Consider the following 19,303-nt stretch of genomic DNA (forward strand, 5'->3'; position numbering starts at 1 on the left):
CTCCTGCCCCTAGTGAACCCTTCCATCTCAAGCTACCCATCTTCTACTTTTCTGGCACATGTATTCCATTACCTCCTGCCCTGCTTCTTTCAAAACTTTTTTTCCCTTTCTCCTTTCAGGGTCCCCTTTCCAGTTTCATGACCTGTACTCATACTCATGACCATATATAGGCACACACACACACACACACACACACACACACACACACACACACACACACAGCTAAGATCTCTGTAAGAGACAGAATGTGCAGTATTTTTAAAGGGGTGGTTCTAATGCTCTCCATCATCAAGGATAGATATGCAGATGATACTAGCTACCACCTCCTTTACTTGGGAAAGTCCTTGTCATGCTAGTTTGCTGGTGGTCATATTTTCCCCATGATGTAATGTTGATACTTTTGTATGGTCATCTCTTTTTCTGCTAGAACAGTCAGAATTTTCTTTTCTCCTCCCCCCTTTTTTTTAAATTGCTCTGTTGGTTAGTTGCTGTCAAGGTGAAACATAGCTGGGAAGAGGGAATCTCAATTGAGGAATTTCCTCCATCAGATTGGCCTGTGGACATGTCTGTAGGGAGTGTTCTTGATTGACAGTTGATGTAAGAGTGCCCATCCCCTTCTGTGTCAAAATCCTAGCTGAGCAAGCCACAGGGAGCAAGCAAGTCAACAGGGTAGGGTTCCTCCATGGTCTCTGCTTTGGTTACTGTCTCCAGGTTCTTGCATTGGCTTCTGTCAATGATGGGCTGTGATCTGTAAGACAAATGAACTCTTCCTCCCCAATTTACTTTTGCTTAGAGTATTGTATCACAGTAACAGAGAAGCTAACTCGAACAATTGGCTATGTTAGAATTCTGCTGCTCCTCCAGCTGCATGAACGCACATGCACAGTTCAGCAGCTAAGCAAGGGGCCTTACTTCTTACATCATCAGTGTGCTACGTGATCACATAAATGAGCGCAGCATGTTCACGCAATCAGTGCATGTGTGATGTAGCTCTGTAAGCCCACCTGTGCATGTGCACGGGAATCCTTAAAAAGCTGGACAGACTCCTCCCTTCTCTGTGTTCTCTCCTCTCTCTCTCTCTCCCTCTCCCCCTCTCCCTCTCTCCCTCTCCCTCTCCCTCTCCCTCTCCCTCTCCCTCTCTCTCTCTCTCTCTCTCTCTCTCTCTCTCTCTCTCTCTCTCTCTCTCTCCCTCTCCTTTTCTCTCTCCCTCTCTCTCCACGTGCTTCTTCCCCAGGCCTGGCTCTTTTTTCTCCCTTCTCCTAATAAAGCTCTAATACTGGATTTTGATGTGTCTCGTGACCTTTTCGCCCAGTAACAGCACTACTGTTATTTTTAAAACAACAGGTTATTTTACCTGTATTATGTGTTGAATTGTTAAATGACATGCATTCCTCAGATGAACCCAAGCTCCTCCTGGCAAATCCTTTTGGCTGTGCTGGAGTTTCTACTGTTTCTTTGTCTAGGGTGTTTGATCTATGTTGTGTGTGAAAACGCATTGTATCTTTTGATCTTCTATTATATTTAGTGCAAAAGCTCATTGAGAAATGGCCACTCCACTTTAAATCTTTGAAAGCTTTATATTACAGTATTAGAATAAAATATTTGTTAAAATGTAGGACTTGCCTGTTAAAATAGAACTTAGGGGCTGGAGAGATGGCTCAGCCTTTAAAAAGGCTAGGCTCCCAACCAAAATATAAGAACTTAGTTCTTCCTTTGTGGTAAGATTTTTAGCCATCGATTTAAAGCATTTCTTCTCATTTGACTGTTCAATCTTATTCTTCACTCTGGTAAGGCTGACCAAAGAATACATATGTATTTAGGAATCCATCCTTACACCAAACTTTGAAAGGCATTTCTGGCATAAGGTTTGTACTGACTGGTTTTGTGTATTAACTTGACATAAGTTAGAGTCATCAGAGAGGAAGGAGTCTCAGGTGAGAAAATGCCTCCATGAGATCCAGCTGTAAGGCATTTTCTTAATTAGTGATGGATTGGGGAGGGCCCAGCCCATGGTGGGTAGTGCCATCCCTGGGCTGGTGGCCCTGGATTCTACAAGGAGGTGGGCTGAGCAAGCCATTGAAAGCAAGCTAGTAAGCAGCCCTCCTCCACAGCCTCTGCATCAGCACCTGCCTGCAGGATCCTGCCCTGTTTAAGTTCCTACCCTGACTTCCTTCAGTGGTGGACAGCAATGTGGAAGTGTAAGCTGAATAAACCCCTTTTCCCTCCCCACTTACTTTATGGTTATGGTGTTTTGTTGCAGCAATGTTGCAGCCTAATGAAGACAAGGCTATTCTGTATTAAGTACCTTTTGTAACATGTTGTATTAGTGATTGTCACATTTTGCATATGTAGTATTACTTGTTTGTCCCTTGCTATTTTAAAATTTAATCAACATGATTAACAGTTTGCCCATTTTACTGGTTCCTCCAAGAAGCAGCTTTAAAATTCTAAGATATTTTCCCACACATTTTACAGCCTTGTTGACATGTGTGCTTTTTTTGTTTTGCTGGGGTTAATTCTGGTTTGTTTGTTTCTTTTGTTTATATATTTTCCCAAGTTGTTAAGACACATATTTGCACATTAGCTCCACGTATCATCTCACTACTTACAAGAACATTTTTTTAAAAAAAAAGATTTATTTTCTTTTTAATTGTGTGTCTCTGTAGATAGAGTCTTCCTGCATGGCCCACAGTCAGGACAAATCTCTCTCACCTGCCAGTCCCACAGCCGCTCAGACCCAACCAAGTAAACACAGAGACTTATATTGCTTACAAACTGTATGGCCGTGGCAGGCTTCTTGCTAACCATTCTTATAGCTTAAATTAATCCATTTCTATAAATCTATACCTTGCCACAAGGCTTGTGGCTTACCGGCATCTTCACATGCTGTTTGTCATGGCAGCGGCTGGCAGTGCTCTGACTCAGCCTTCCACTTCCCAGAATTCATTTCCTTCTTGTCCCACCTATACTTCCTCCTGCCTGACTACTGGCCAATCAGTGTTTTATTAAACCAGTGTACAAAAGCATTATCCCACAGCACACGTGGGTTCTGGGTATTGAACTCAGATCTCCAGGCTTTCATGGCACGCACTTCTTCACCTGCTAAATTAGTCTACCAGTCTGCCTATGGATTTTTTTTTTTTAAAAAGAAAGTTCTGTTTAAGCATTGGCCAGAGAGTGGTGAAAACTGCCTTCCAAGAGAACTTTGCTGATGTAATTTCTCTTTTGTGGGGACTTGATAAGAGTTTTTATTCTTGCTTATTTATCGTTTTAAAGGTTCTGGTGATGTTCATGAGCTACACAACAGACATTCCTTTAACATCTGTTGAATTTTCCATATGCTGGGAGTACAAGTTGTCCAAATGTCTGTGAAATCTTTTTTTTTCTATCAAAGGTAGCCTTCCAATGCCCAGTATCTACAGATCACTCACACCTCTAATCTCCCTCACCTTGTCAAACTTCTATGCAAATATTTTATCTCTTCCATCTGGTAAAACTTTTGTTTATATGCCACCCCCACCCCAATTCCTGGAACTTGATGGCTTGGAGTGATGAGTGACCCCTGACCCCTTTGCTTCATTTCCTTTACCCTGGTCTTTTAAAAACTCGACAACTGTGAAAGACTGTGAGGGCTAAGCCCAGTCACTAGGAGAAATGTTCAGTCACTACCCGCCTTGGAAAAAAACAGCACAGTCCCTGTCCTGGTGTGCTTGCTAGCCCAGTTCAGATTATGGCGCATTGTATTTTCAAATGGAAATCACCTTGCTGAACTATTTTTGCTTTGCTCACGTGCTCCTTTGTGCAACATGGAGATTTTTCTTCGTTTTCAACACTTCCTGTGTCGTTAATGAGAGGGTGCACCTGTCAGTGTTGGGGGCACAGTGATCTTACATGGGTCTGTTTAGACAGACTTGACCATTATGCTTTGACTCCATTTTTCCTTTTGAAAATGTTTGTGAAAGAAAGGCAGACTAAGTGTTGTGGCGTGGTGAAGGATTTCTCAAGCTCCTCTCCTGGGCTAGCCTTTTCTCACAGCGTTCCATGTGTGTTTGGTGACTGTGGTTGTATTCTGAATTTTCCATTCTGTTCTTTCCATTGTGGAGTCACCTCACATATGGCAATACTGTCTGTGCCGCTTCCAGGAGTATGGCTGCCCACCCTCTCAGATTCTCTTCTTACATCAACCGGGTTTTCTTCCTGTTACTGCTGTCAACTTCCTGCATTCTCAGACCTTAAATGAGTGGTTTTGACATTAAATAGCTGAATTCTTTTCTTAATTAGCAATCTATCTTTTTAGCTAGTCAGTTAGCCAATTAACATTTATAATGAATATTGATCTTTGGGGGATGGTTAGGACCTTATGGCTTTTTACTTTGCTTTCTTCTCAATTTTCTACTCTCTCTTTCAATGTCTTACATTTTGCTGTTAACTTTGTGGTTGTTTGAAGTTTTAATTACCCTCTATTGTTTGCAATTCATATGCTATCTCTATTATTTAACTAATTTAAAAATTGATGTCATAAATGCATAACTCAAAAAGTCTAGTGTTAGGAACCGTGTTTTTTCACCCATTTGTTGAACAGTAGAAGGACATTGTGACAATTTGACTGTGAAGTCCGTTTTTATTGAGGACCCAATAAGGGTTATGTGAATCATTAACTTTTTTTTTTTTTTTTTTTTTAAAATGATCATTACTGGTACTCTCTGCTGGCTAAATACTTTGACTTCTCAGATGATGCTTCCAAGAACGTTTTGTTAGTAGACTCGTGTAAGACACTTTTGATGAAGGACAGCTAGTGGTAAAATCACTCAATGTTGTCTCGTCTGAAAAATACAAATGCATTTTCCCGTGTTTTCAAAGAATATTTTTTTTCTGGCTGAAAGTCATTCTTCTCCTTATTTTGGGAATCTATTTTCCCAGTGTTTTGTGACACGAGTGTCGCACTGCTGAGGTTTTCCATCACTCTAATTGATATTGTGTGTAGGTCGTCCATCTGTGCTCTCTGTTGGTGTTTTAAAGACTTTGCCCCTGACTTACAGTTTCATGGGAATGTGGTCCTTTTAAAGGTCCTTCCAATTTACACATTATTCTTTTGTGGAATTTCGTTTTGTCTCTCATCGTTTCTGGGACATCATTCAAATGTTGCTTTCTTCCCGTTGATCCTCTAAAATTTTGGGAAGGAATTCAGCCTTTCTTATTCTAAATTCCCTCTCTCTTCATTTTCCTTTTGAGTCATTCATATTTCTTCTCTGGTAGATTATTTAGGTAATTTCTTAGGATGCATTTTCTGGTTGCTAAGTCTTTCTTCATCTACATTGAATCTCCTGTTTCAATTACCCGAGAAGCTTGTGATTCCAACAGTTACATTTTTCATCCCTAGAAATCCCATGATCTTAAAAAAAAAAAATAAAAAACAAGGCCTTCATTATTCATTGTTCATTGTCTTGACCCTTGCTCTCTTAAAAACACTCATACACAGTTACTTTATATTCTGTGTGTGAACTTCTGACATCCCTGGAGACGTGGGTGATGGATTTCTCCTTATTGTTTTGCTGACTCATTGTAGCTCACTCCTTGCTTTACTTTGTATTGAACTCTGCCTGGCTGGGTGCTTATTCCTTCATCTAAAGATCTTCTCTTGTAGAACTGCAGGGGTGTCTGCAGGGGTGTCTACCCTCGGCCAGATGCCCCTCCCACAAGGAGTCACTCCCGCTTTCTTCTAAAATCCAAAAGCTCCTACAGACCCCAATGGCTTCTTCTGCCTTTGCCCTCCAGGTAGACCTGCCACCCGTGGACCCAAGGGAAATGGAAAGAAGCGAAGTCTTTGCAATTAGTCTCTCTTTTGGTGGCCCTGGCCCTGCCGTCCATCCAGAGTAACTTTCCACTGCAGTTGCAGAGACACCCCGGGAGTCTAGCTCAGAGCCCGGTTGAAAATGTATCCTAGTTTTTCCTGAAAAGAACAGTCATTTCAGTGGCCTGTGTGCACTTATCTCTAAATTGTATAGTAAGAAATATTCTTCCAACAGAGAATACATTTTTTCCTCAAATTATATACCCTCAAATTATATAGCGTTGACAGCCTGGCACACAGCCAGGTACACAGGTGCATAGATGCCTCTGGATGGCAGTGATCACCAGAGCTTTAATTTGTTAGAAAGTTAGGTCTGAGGCCTGCATGGAATAAAGGCCTGAGAAGAGATACCTCATGAAAACAGAATACTCCATTACCATCCCACTATTTTCTTCTTTGAGTGCCACGTAGGTAAGGGGTAGGAATGAGGCCTTGGAGGGATGTCTGATGTACTGTTGACTCTTCAGGGCTTGGGAAGTGCTTGGGGTTATTAGGGCTTGATAGATATCCAGTCAATAATCAAAGCCAAGATCCAGGCCCAGCACCTACAACATGGTGCTGGGGATGGCAGCTTGCTGTGGATAAAGGGGCAACAAGCAAACACAGCCGTGAGCATCCTCGTATCTTACCGTTGAGTTAATCTTATTTAGTATTGTACGGTATTAGGGTGTAGTCATGGACTGACGAAGTCTCGGGGAGATTTTGGAGATGGGAAGGCCCAGTCTTCATGGTGTTTCAATCAGGCTGCTTTTGTTGGCTTCTGTGGAGGGAGATCACTCCCCTCTCCCTCCCAGGCATCGTGAACCATAACACATTTTCAGAAAGGACTGAATCAGAAATCCTCAAAAATAATGTTAGAGTCTAAAATGCCTTCGTGCTACGGTTCTGGTTCCCTTAATTATATTCTTTGAATTCCTGAGAACGTGACTTCAAACAGAAGTCTGTGGAATTTCAAAGCTTATGGATCAAATATCTGGCTTTGCTGTGTGCTCTAGGGACAGAGTTGGGTGAATTTCCTCAGAGTGGCTTTAGGAGTGAGAATACTGCAGATTCATAATCATAGTATTGGGAGGTGCCTAGGTTATACCAAGACTCTTTATCCTCAAGATGCCTCTGCCGTTGAAGCACAGGCAAGATGGGGGAGGAGTGTTCCCCTGTGGGCAAGCGGCACTACTCTCTGGCAGTAATGGTCTGGTGACCTTAGGTTTCACCTGTGTGGACACAAATGCCTTTATATAAACCACATGGCATTCTCTCCTTTGAGGAAAAAATCCCCTCCTTTCACGTGCACCATCTCAGCACAGCGGGCTTTTCCAAACTGGAAATGAACCTCGAATGTCCTTCGTTCTGGACGAGTCTGCACCTTCACTGTTTATGGCAGAGACGGATGCTCCCTGTGGGTGGATTCCCTCAGGTGGCAGCAGGAACGGAGGGCATTTCCCACTATTCATTGCTGGGAGATCTGCACAGGATGGACACTCTTGTCTGTTGGTTTCTTGAAAGGAGGATTGAATTCATTTGGAAACAGAGTCTGGAATTGTCCAGCCTGTACTAAAAAGAGGGCAGGCTAGTGGGTGCCGAGGCTAGAACACTGATCACGACAAGGACACATCCAGGCACTGACGGAGGTGAGAGAAGCAAGTTCTTGCAGAGGACCACAGCGATTACTTCTTAAATGACATTTTGGGACTGCCACTGAAAGGTCAAGCTATGAATATGGAGCAGGAGGAGGAAGGTGAGGTGGCAGGCTGGCCAGTGACACGTCTCCGCTTTATATCAGAGGACAAGTAGACGGGTGGCCCTGGCTCCCAGAACAGCCTGATTCAAAGTGCCTCAGGCTATTGAAGTGGAGAGCCGGGACACAGGCGGCAACCTTTGTACATGTGAAAGGCCTACAAAGAGCAGAGATGTCTGCCTCTGTGTGTGTGTGTGTGTGTGTGTGTGTGTGTGTGTGTGTGTGTGTGTGTGTGTCTGTGTGTCTGTGTGTGTGCGCGCACACGTGCGAGCATGCCCAAGTTGGCTGGTGTGAACACAGGCAGGAGGCATCGAGCTTCTTGGGTGGCTCAGGTTGGGGACCAGCCTCACTGGCCTGCAGGAGGTTTTCTGCTGTCTGTCTGTGTGGCTGAAGTGACAGGAGCTGCTAATGCAGTAGGCATGCCACACTGCCCCGAGAAATGCCTCTGACTCATTGCTGGGGTCCCCAGGATGGACTATAAAAGTCTTCCTACCTTGCAGAGGTTCCAGGTGTCTGCCAAGGTTCAGCCCTCTTCTCATTGACTGCAGTTCACTCTGTGGATACAGGAACCAACAGCTTCCTGGAGGTCCGACTGATCCAACCCACCTAGGCCAGGTGTCTGTGCAGGAGGAGGGCCCTCAAGAAACTCACAGCTCCTGGCTCAGCAAGGCCATGGCTGTCCTCAGTCCAGCCAATGCCCTGTCTCCTGTACTGTCAGCTTCTGCTCACTTAAAACATCCGTTCATACCTACTGCAGCTGAAACCAGCAAGACACATCACAGCAGCTGTGAGGATGAGAAAGCTCTTCTGATGATGTTTGTCTTTGATTTTCCCATGTATTCACTGGTGGGAGGGGTTGTTGTTGGTGGTACACAGAGTCCTGGTCTAGAGACTGATTCTTGTAAAAGTGTTTGGGGTTTTTAGGTATACAGTCATCCATCACAACGGACATGTTCATCTGGATCCAAGTCCTCGAGTCTTGAATGCAAACAGCCTCCCACATTCACCTGGGGAGGCTCAGTAGCAGGAACCACTCAGGCAGGTGCTGGAGAGAAAAGCATATTTGGTATCTCAATTATGAAGCATTCAATCATCTTAATTTCATAACCAAGATCAGCACCGTAATGTGGGAAAGTTCCTAAAAACCATCGGCTGGTTGATTGCATTGCTGTCTAAATGTGTCTCTGAAGAGAAAGTCATGGCTAAGAATAATTTCCGGTGCTTTATTACTGCCATGGGGTATTACAAGGCAGGTAAGAGGTAAGCGTCAATTGTGTGCACATGGAATGTGAGGCAACAGCTGCCTGGTAATAAACATCCAGTCCCTGAACCCATAACAAACTTTGTACCTAACTTTTGTTCTGCAAACAAATAGGATTCCGTTTTGCACCCAAGGTCAAGAGCCTCCCCTCCTTTCCCCCTACTGCATGTGCTAAGAATAGAGTCAGTCTGCTGTAGCTGTATGAACACATCCATTCTCTAGTATGACAGATCCATCTTTGGTCAGTACCATCACATTCCATAGAAGACACTCTTAGTCCAAAGACGTGTACTCTCTTGGGTCTCAGCAGGGTGGGTGTTGCCATACCCTTCAAAGAGCAATCCCTTCTTGGGGTATGGGGTGGAGGAGGAAACTTAGGAGCTTGGAAAACTAAGTGACCCTTTTAACCTACTAAAGTCACTTGCTGAATGACTTGTTAAGAAGACAAATGTCTCCTATTAACACACAGTTTTAAGTGCCTAAGACCTAGAGAGCACAGGGGTTCTCTCTTGAGTATAGTACCACCCAGGAACATGTCGGTGTGTGTGGGAGGTGAGTGAGGCTAGGGTTTTGATGGGCAGTGATTTGGGGAAGACAGGGGGGTCTTTATAAACCAGCCCTAGACTCCGGTGTGGCCAGGGTGCTGGCATGCTGCCACTGTTCATTCTGTCAAGTACCTGAGCCCAGGCTTCTGCTTACCAAGCTTCTTCCTGTGGCGGGGTTCCCTTCCTCATTCCAAAAAGGCTGTCGCCACCACAGGTATTGGCCAGGTGGACACTGGGACAGCACATAACAACAGCAAAGTCACCATGAAGCCACCATTGTTTGTTATGAAGAGCATTGCCGCCTTGGCTTCCTCCTTCCCCTGACTCGATTCATTACAGTGCTGACGATGCTCAGACTACCGAGTTTTAGCAGCCATTTGTTCTTTGGAGTACTGCAATTAATCTCCAGTTTTAATAAAACGAATATTCAAATTATTGTGTACCAAGTTACATGAAACTGTAAAATAACAATAAATTAGTATTCGTAAAGTGACAGCGAAAGAGCTGAGTGAATTCCCCACCTTCCTGGGACTGCATAACTTATCCTCCAATGTCAGCATTGCTGGGGCTGTGAGAGCAGTGTGTGTGTGTGTGTGTGTGTGCGTGCATGAGTGTGTGTGTGTGTGTGCATGCATGTGTGCCTGTGTGTGCGTGCGCGCGCGCGCGCGCACGTGTGTGTGTGTGTGTGTGTGCGTGCATGAGTGTGTGTGTGTGTGTGTGCATGCATGTGTGCCTGTGTGTGCGTGCGCACGCGCGCACGTGTGTGTGTGTGTGTGCATGCATGTGTGCCTGTGTGTGCGTGCGCACGCGCACGTGTGTGTGTGTGTGTGTGTGTGTGTGTGTGTGTGTGTGTGTGTGTGTGTTGATGTGGTGATTAGGCATATTAGTTTCTATTCAGTGGGGACTGTAGAGGGGGGATAGTCTGTAAAAGCAGGAGCCTGTGGGCCCTTTGAACTCAGGCCATCAGCTTCCTCACTAGACAGGTCCATCAAAGTTACGACTTTTAGCTTGTAGATTCTGGAAGGAGACCCATATAAGATGGTCTTGATGCCCTGGGGGAAGGGGCAGGATGGCAGGATTAGTCCTGGCTTTGGCCCTTCAGTGCTGAGCTGGGAAATCAAGGGAGTGGCTGGTAGAGCTGCCATAGGAGGGTCAGGTTAGTCCTGGTTACAACCCCCTTGTCACTCTTTTCTGAAGGCATCCTTTCCTGCACCTGGATGAGACAGGGATTCCCTGCTCGTACAGCTCTTGGGGATGTCCTACAGGGAGAGACTGGAGGAAGAAACAGCCTTGGAAGGGTTCTGCCTGAGTTGCTGCCTGGGATCCGAGAGGCTGCAGCTTCTCTTGGACTTGAGTTCTAGCTAGATATAGAGTACAGTGGACCCCAGGAAGGGTATAGAGGGTCCCTACCCACTCGTATGGCTCTGGGGACCTGTGTATGTTCAGCAGCACATTGCCATTCCAGGTCACCTTTCCTGTCCCCTGGCTCCAGATTCTTGTTTAGTGTGATTTCTGGTGTGTAAATGTCAGTGATCAGCTAGCGAAGTGCTTCTTCTGGGTATGTGCGTTTTGAAAGGATACCCTACCTGGACAAGCCATTAGTTGGCAGTAGCCACCACTGAAGGGCACTCTATGGCCTTGGTGTGTCAGAGGGTGAAGAAACTGGGATGACAGGACACTGCCTAGCACAGAGTCCCCTTGAGACCACCCCATGTTTGGAGGCTCCAACATGCACTCTCAGAAAATGAGAACACTGGGGGAGCTCAGTGAGCCAGGCAAGTCACCAAGGTGACCGTTTGAACCTCTAAACCAGGCAAGGCCGCCAAGGCCTCTGAAGTCCAAAATGACATCAACACCATCCCCGTGCCTCCCATGTTATTCCACTGATGGGAGACTGCCAAAGAGTGTGGCCTCTCTCATTCTTGGAGGTCATTGTCTGTGATGGGGACATAGAGCCAGATGAGGAGAAGGAGTGGTGGCCAAGGGTCATCCATCCTACCAGCCGTGGGTGTTCTATGCCAAGGACACTCTGAGCATCAGGGTACATCTGCCCTGGGTGGGCAGGGAGGGGCAGTGAGTTCTTGGGAAAGCCAGCAAGATCTCCCCGGGCTTGTGCGATGAGCGCTGCCTGTGGAGCTCAGCAGATGGTCCAGCACAGCTTGCAGGTTTGCTTCCTTGGCACCTTCAGCACTTGTAACGAGACCAGGAGTTAGATGTCTCTTTCAGAAAACAACCAGAACAAGCAGCAAAACAAGCAAATATTGGCCGTGTCGTTAAGCCACGGTTCAAACACAGGGAGACTGGGTATGTATCAGCTTGTCTCAGAGACCCATGAAACCTGTCGCTACTCTTCCATAAAAAACCCGGTTAAATCCTAACAGATTTCCTTATGCCTCAGAGCACAGGAATAGCAATGCTCTCACAGAATGGGGAGGAAGAGGCTGTTGATGGCTTCCCCCAATGCCCTCTGTGAGTCCCATGGTCTCGGCAGCCAGCCCTCCCCCTCCCAACACACACACCAGACCCTGAGAGCCCAGAGCATGTGCTCCGTGCAGATGAAGTCACCATCCTCATCACTCAATCGTTTCTGCAGAAATGATTACCAGTCAGTAGCGCAGCGCCTGAAGGATTTCCACTAGAGCTGAAACCATTTGCTAAGCAGACGTCGCTAACGAATGGTTGTTTATTTCTTTGAATGCTTTGCGCAGCAGAGAGGGTGACAGCTGGTGCTCATCAGACTCTGCTCGGCAGAGATTCTCACCATTCTGCTGTTTACCCAACACTCTACAACTCTGACTCCTAAAGTTTGCCCCAATATGGGTGTCCTCTCTGACAGATGTGGCAAGCCATAGTCAAGGCCCCATCTTCTATAAAATTTGGATGTTGAATATTTAACACCCTACTTACTCCATAGCCACTGGTAGTCACAAGAACATCTAAGGATGGGCCTTAGAACCATTGATGCCAGTATTCTCCATTTCAGAGCATAAGGAGATCCCAAGGGCTGAGGTCTTACCCATGGTAGAACATGTCCAGAGATAATGGGAAGGTCTGGCCAGCTACTCACCCCTTGTGGGACATCCCTGGTTTTATGCATTGCCAGTTTAGCTCACTAAGCCTGATGTTTGTGGCTCTGGAGCCCCTGCTTGCCCACTGTCCCTAGACCTCATCGACACCATTCTTCCCTTCTCTCTATTTTGTCCCAGGAAAGCAAATCTCAGCACAAAAGGTCCCAGGAGGCAGGTTCCCAAGGCAGCTTATCAGTTGCCCTGCAAGGTACATGCAGAACCCACTGCTTGCCTTAGCTTCTGAGGCCAGAGAGGTATTAGTAAGCCAGGGCTAATATGTGTATACATATTATGTGTATACAGGGCTAATACACAGGACTCCAGTGTGCATGGCCCCCATGGAGTCTGGGTACCTCAGAGTCTCAGAGATGACTATGATGAGGAGGTACATTATAGAGCCCAGCTTTCCTCTGCCACAGCAGGGTGCTTAAAGATCTCCTCCGTGTGTCTGTCTGAGGACTGCCTTCAAAGAGAACATGCAAACAGCTCCTTCATAGTTTGAGAGCAAGGATAAGGGGGCTGGCATTGACAGCTCCAGCAGCAGGTGAGTGTTACCAGTGGTCAGGATTTCTCCAGATGTTTCCAGGGTTTTGGCTTCTTCATTAAATAACTGAAAATAAGGTTCACACAGATTTGCAAAAGAAGAGAGATGAATTTATTTGGAGAAAAAAATGATAGTTCAAATTATAGAAGGATGCCCTGTTAAGATTGACAGTGGGCCACATGAGTGAGAATACTCGAGAGCTCTGAGGTACAGCCTAGGGTCCTTGTTATGGATCTAAGGGGAAGGAAGGACTGGTTTCTAAGGGAAATTTTCTCCTTTGATTGATAGACTGGGTTATTTAATCATGTATGTACATGCCCTTTCCCATAATGCATCTGATTTTAATCATGTACACACCAATTATGCATATGCATAAGATGATAAATAGGGGCTCTCTAAAAGGTTACTAGAGAGCACAGTTTTGCCTTACTGCACATGCACTCAAAACCAGTTCAGGCCAGATTAACCCAAAGCGTTTAACTAATTCTTTATCAATAAAAAATTGGGAGTCAAATATTGGGGTAAGAATCTGAATGATCAGAGAAGCAGCAGAGAAGCCACCAGTGACTTCCTACCTCTTCCGTCCCTTCCTCTGAAAGGGCGGAGATCCTCTCTAAGCCCCGACTGACTACTTCCTCAGTCCTCCAAAACCTCGATGGTTAATTTTGGTCGGCTAGTGGCTAGCTCTGTCCTCTGATTCAAAACAAACTTTACTGTCAGAATGCAATCAAAATATCACACAAAATTAACCCTTCTGTTCTTTATTCCTGGATACATTGGGAATACATGTGAACAGAAACTGTCTAAATTTAATTGTTACTAGGAGTGGGAAAACTTATACTTTTGTTCAAAGATGAGAATACATGTAGCCTGTTGCAGGTGGGGGATGGAGGAGTTCTGAGGTTTCTAGGTGCTTTATATGGAGACAGGTTGTGTGTACAGTACATACAATTGAAGGAAGATGGCTACCAGGTACATTGTTAAAAGAGTGGAAGTGTGCATAAACCCCAAACCAAGTAGGGCCGGGATCCTAGGATCTACATGAGCCCTTGTCCCTTCACCCCTTTCCCATGCTGCCTTCAAGGAAGCACCTAGTTAATTACTGGTTTGCTTAGAACACTGACTTTTAGAAGTAATCCTTATGGGATGGCTTTGCTGGCTTATCACTTTGCTGGCTTAGCAGGTTTTTCTGGCTGTACCTATCTTATCTTACTATTTATTTACTCAACTAAGGGATTTTCTGAAGTCCTTTGGGAAAAGGAAGTGCCTGTCATTATTTATCAGTTGACACAGTTTATTGAGCGCTCGCTTGCTTATAGTCCAAACTCAGCTGAGAGGCAGATCTCAGGGGGAGCAGCTAGCATCCAGGTTCTCTTGGCTCCATGCATTTCCTGGCTAGTGTTCTCAAGCAGCAGGTACCCAGCAGCATTTATCTATTTGTATCCAGTGATGCCTCGTGCCTTGTATCTATCCTATCGTCTTTCAGTCTCATAGCTGTGTGCAACTTGGCACAGAGATGCTCTGCTGTGACTGGGGGCTGGGAGATGAGATAGGAGAAGCCAACAGCAGCCTCCTTCCTTCTCACAGGCCTTGTGAACTATGAACCTATTCATCAAAGTGCCCCAGTATTGTGAGGGTAAATTCTGATTAGATTGAGAACTATGGCCGGGGGTAGGGGGCCAGTAAAGGATCCCTCAGAGTGTGCATGTCTGAGAGACCTTTTAGATTAAGCCATAAGGGCTCTGATATATGCATGGATGAACTGCTGGGTGGGTTCACTGTAGGACTGCATTACTGGAAAGTAGTGAATGAGAGGAGACAGGTTCTACTTGGAGAAGCTAGGGGCCAGCATCTGTGGTGGCTAGCCCTTGGCATGGGCCAGTTCTGTATGCCCTTCCTTCTGCATCCTGTGATGTAAGCTATTCTGCTGTGCCCTCCCTGATGTGATGGACCAAACCCTCTGAAACTGTGAGCAAAAGAAATTCTCCTCCTTTATGCCATTGTGCCAGGCACTGGGAACAGATCAACCAGAGGAGATAAGAAGCAGCCCTCTCCTTCCCGAGGGACCTCCTACTGGCTGTCATGATATGTGGCCTGTAGAGGAGGTTTGGTGACCACTGCAGGCCACTCAGTGTCTCTTTTATCCTTGAGGTCAAGGGCCACAGAGGCCTGGGGCTCAGCCAGTCTGAGGGAGCCAGGACTTCTCTCCCTGTCACTTACCAACATTAGATACATTGTTTTGATGGTTAACTTTCTGTTACCACTGGTGTTAGATTTTGTTGAACACAGGGGGAGATGGTACAGTTTTGTGTGAGGCCAAATAAATTCAACGTAGGTTAAAAAAAAAAAAGCAAGCAAAAACAAAAAGAATCTTTTCAGTTTTTAAAGGGAAGATTAATGAGTCATAGTTATTTTGCTTTTAAGTTGACAGATGATTTTTGGCAACAGAAATCACGTGGTGATTAAAAACGTTTTCATATTTTTAGCTGCAAAATGCTTTCACCTGCCCTAGCATCTGTTGCTTTTATAATGGTAACTTCCTCTTCCATCAGTCAAGGTCACTTTCATTTTAAATACCAGAGCAAGTTTATTTCAGAAACTTCATCCGGTGGCACATGGCTGAGATTGTGAGCTCTGTCTTACAGAGGAGAGGCATGAAGGCATGGTCCCCTAAGCATGGTGTCCATCAGCTTTGAGAGGTTCATGACTGTTGGTGGCTTGTGGGGGTATGTTTTAATAGCGAAAGTCTTTTAATTGTCAGGCTACGTTGTCAGCATTGGCATGTGTGGTCAGGAATACTTCTTCATAGATGGAGGGAAGGCCCGGTTAGCAGGGCCCACTGCAGTCTGTCTGCTGTGAAAGGTCTGTAGCCTGGGCACCTGGCTGTTGGGAGGAGCTTCTGAATAGGGAGCTCCTCCCATCAGAAGCTCAACTAAGAAGGCTGGCTGGCTTTAGAAGAATCAAGAAAATGACAACTTTCTACCCTCTTTTCTCCTTCAGAATAATACATAGTCTAGGCTGGGGCTAAGCACAGCTGCAGACATGGGTCTTTCCCTTCCTGGGGCACCTGAACTTAGGTATCCAAGGTTTTATAGATCCTAACATAGGGGAGGGTGGAGGCAAAGGCTGGGAAGGGGAAGCTCGGCTTGGTGTGGGAAGTCTTCGGGGGTCCCCCTCATCTACCCTGTTGGGGGTGGCTGGTCCCTGGAACTCTCACACTGGACTCCACTCTGACAGGGCTGCAGGGAAACTAGAGTGGAGGCACACACTTCTTGTCTGTATCTTAAGGCTTCTGAGGGACTGTGCTGTGGGGCTGAGTCAGGTGTCCTGGACAACTGGGTCCCACAGGTTCCTGACTGGACATGACTTGGGTCTAGTAGGTATAAGAGGCAATGCTGTGGGGCAGAAAGCCAGGTCCTGTAGAAGGATGGTTCCCAGGAGCTCCTGGCTGGGCAGGACTTCGGTCTTGCAATGATGAGGGCCATGTTGTGGAAGCCTGGGGGACTTTACATTCCTCTAGTCTACTTTTCCCGCTCTACCATGCTTTCTAGTGCCATTTCTGGGGGCTCCTCCATTGGATCCTCCATGTCTCCTTGAGGCCCCCCTGCCTGACCAGCCCCCTGAACTTCTGGCCTCTCTTCAGACCACTGAACAGAGCATGTGTGTAATTACATTCTAGCTATATTTTCTGTAGCCATAGTGAAATGGGTATAAGTGGACCCTTGGGTGGAGGCAGGGTGGGGGCTGAGTAAGAAACATTCAAATAATTCTTGAAGTATATCAGAATATTCAAAAATGTTCTTGTTAGCTGACTTTACATCCTAAATGTACTGACATTGTTGGGCCCTGATACTGTTTTATGGTGACTGGAAGATATCAATATGTTGGCTTAGTTGTTTACATGTGACTACTTCTAACAGGGAAAACCTATGAAGGGTGGGGAGGCCAATATGGCACACTTACGCAGTACTCCATTCTCTGGGTGTCTTGATTTATTGGATATTGGAAGCTGTATGAGGGTGAGGCTGTTGATTCTGTAACTCATTACGATAAAAGCAAACACACAGGGGAATTGTGGCACATTCCCATGTCATCAGACTGTGGAACCAGGGAACTGCCACCAGACAGAAGGGCTGAAGGGCAGAAAATGACCCTTGCTCTGTTTCACAAATTGTCCATGGTATGTGTGCTTCTGTCACAGAGGTGGTGCGCTCTTGATAGCACTGATTTCAAATGTGTGTATGGCAATACTGGGAGTCTACTGCACACAGAGCAGAAATGGTCAGATCCAGGATACCGATGACATGGGACACAGGCAAGGCTGTGCACAGTCAGGATGCTCACTTGATGGGTGGGAAATGTAGCAGGAAGACGACCTGGAGGTTTCTTCAAGAGCCAAGCACAGGCTGGAGAGGGGCCTCAGTGCACACGGGACTTATCCCACGAGCTGAAAACCAGAGTTCTCTCCCTAGAATGCCTAGAAGCTGGACATGGAAGCGTGTGTCTGTAATCCCCGCACTCCTACAGTGTGATGGGAGATGGAGACAGGAGACTCTCTGGAAACTTCTGGGTTAGTGGTCTGCTGTCCACAATGGCAAATGAGAGACTCTGTCTCAAACATGGTGGAAATGAAGGACTGATACCTAAGACTGTCTTCTGAACTCTATGTGTGTGCTATGTCGCATGCCTGCCTGCGCTTACACACATGATCATGCACACATATCATACACACTTGCAAAAATTAAAAACAAATGAAAATAATTTCCCCATGCCACATGACCCATCAATTACACCATGTTGTTTATCCAAAGGAATTGAAAACATGCCCATGAGAAAGTGAATGCAGATGCTCTTAGCAGCTCTGACCAGAATTGTCAAAACCTGGAAGCCACCAAGATGTCGTCATTCAGTAAGCGAGTGGGAAATAAACTGTGGTACATCCTTATAATAAAATACCACTCAATGCTAAAAAGAAATGTGCTGTTGAGTCATAACAAAGACAGGAAGCATACTGCAAACAGATCTCTGAGTGGAAGAAAGTAGCTGGACAGGCTACAAATGATGCCCGCAATTACATGATGTTCTGTAAAAGGCCAAACTGGGAAGCTCTGGGATCAGTGGTTTGGTGTATGTGGGGGGAACAGAAGGAGCAGAGTGGAGTAGCTGGGGCTTTGCTGTTGTGAAGTGTGGGATGCTGTGTGGATACATCCTGTGTCTGTCAAAATTCATAAGGTGTACACCAGGAAGGAGCCCATGGAAGGAAAGCTGGCCTTTAGTTAACAGTGTGTCAGTATGAGCTCATGGTTGGTGACATGCAGCACCCTGGGGAAGGTGGTAATGATGAGGGAACAGCCGTGGGCTGTAGGGGAGCTCTGTAGCGGCTGCCTAGTTCTGTAAGTGTAATTTTAAAAGATGGCGTGTGTCCCTCTTAGGGAATTTGTAAATATGGAAAGACAGGGCGAGAAAATCAACCATGATTCTGCCACTTTGACACGCTCACAGTCAAGATCTTCCTTCATTTTTTTTCCCTATGTATGCTTTTAAAAAAAAATCTGACTTCACAGTGTCCAGTACTTTTCTGGATGCCTTCAGATTTCTCTCTCCCTTATGGACATCTCTCCTAAAGTCTAGATTCAGCACTCTGTCTCTGGGTGGATCCAGAACTCAGCCCTCTCCCCTGATTGTTCATGTACAAAAAGCAGCCAGGGTGGGATCACGGCAAGAACTCTGAGCAGACCTCCCCCGCATCTGACCATGCCCACGATTCTGCAGCAAACCTCATCATCTATACACCGGTGTCTACCTGCCTAGCCTGATGTCCTCAACCAACCCCATTGCTCACCACTTCACATCCCAGCCCTGTCCACACTGCCCTACACTGCTCTGCTTCCCAGTTTCCTCAAAGCTCCCCATCCCGTGGGGTAGCATCTGCCCCAGAACTCTTATCCTTGTTGGTACTTCTTCCCAGTGGGCAGCATGCCTCACTCTCCCATTCTAGAATGATTGGGCCCATGTGTCCTCATCTCAATAAAGGTCAACCTGCTGAAAATTGAGATATACCCATCAGTTCTTCATCCCCCTTGACTTAAACCCATCGATCTATTTCATAAAACCAACAGATGAGTAGTGTGTCAATGATAACGCTTCCTTTTGGAAAGTTCTCCTGAAAGCAGGCCTTCCTGACTGGTCATTGCTTAGCACCTTGTCAGCCCCCAAAGACAACTGATTGTATGGCCCTAAGGTAGATGTTTCAAAGTGAGTTTGTAGCCTGAATTACTTACTCTATAGCCTTGGTATCT

At 45.9% G+C, this 19,303-nt stretch overlaps 1 protein-coding gene across 1 annotated transcript in view; it reads left to right on the top strand.

Annotated features, from left to right (window-relative positions):
• Tcerg1l (transcription elongation regulator 1 like) overlaps positions 1 to 19,303 on the top strand; it is a 194,565-nt gene that overhangs the window by 17,390 nt on the left and 157,872 nt on the right. The window lies entirely within an intron of this gene.

The sequence above is a fragment of the Peromyscus californicus genome, unplaced genomic scaffold, assembly GCF_007827085.1.
Source record: "Peromyscus californicus insignis strain IS unplaced genomic scaffold, ASM782708v3 Scaffold_4__1_contigs__length_199733344, whole genome shotgun sequence".
In the NCBI taxonomy this organism is placed as follows: Eukaryota; Metazoa; Chordata; class Mammalia; order Rodentia; family Cricetidae; genus Peromyscus; species Peromyscus californicus.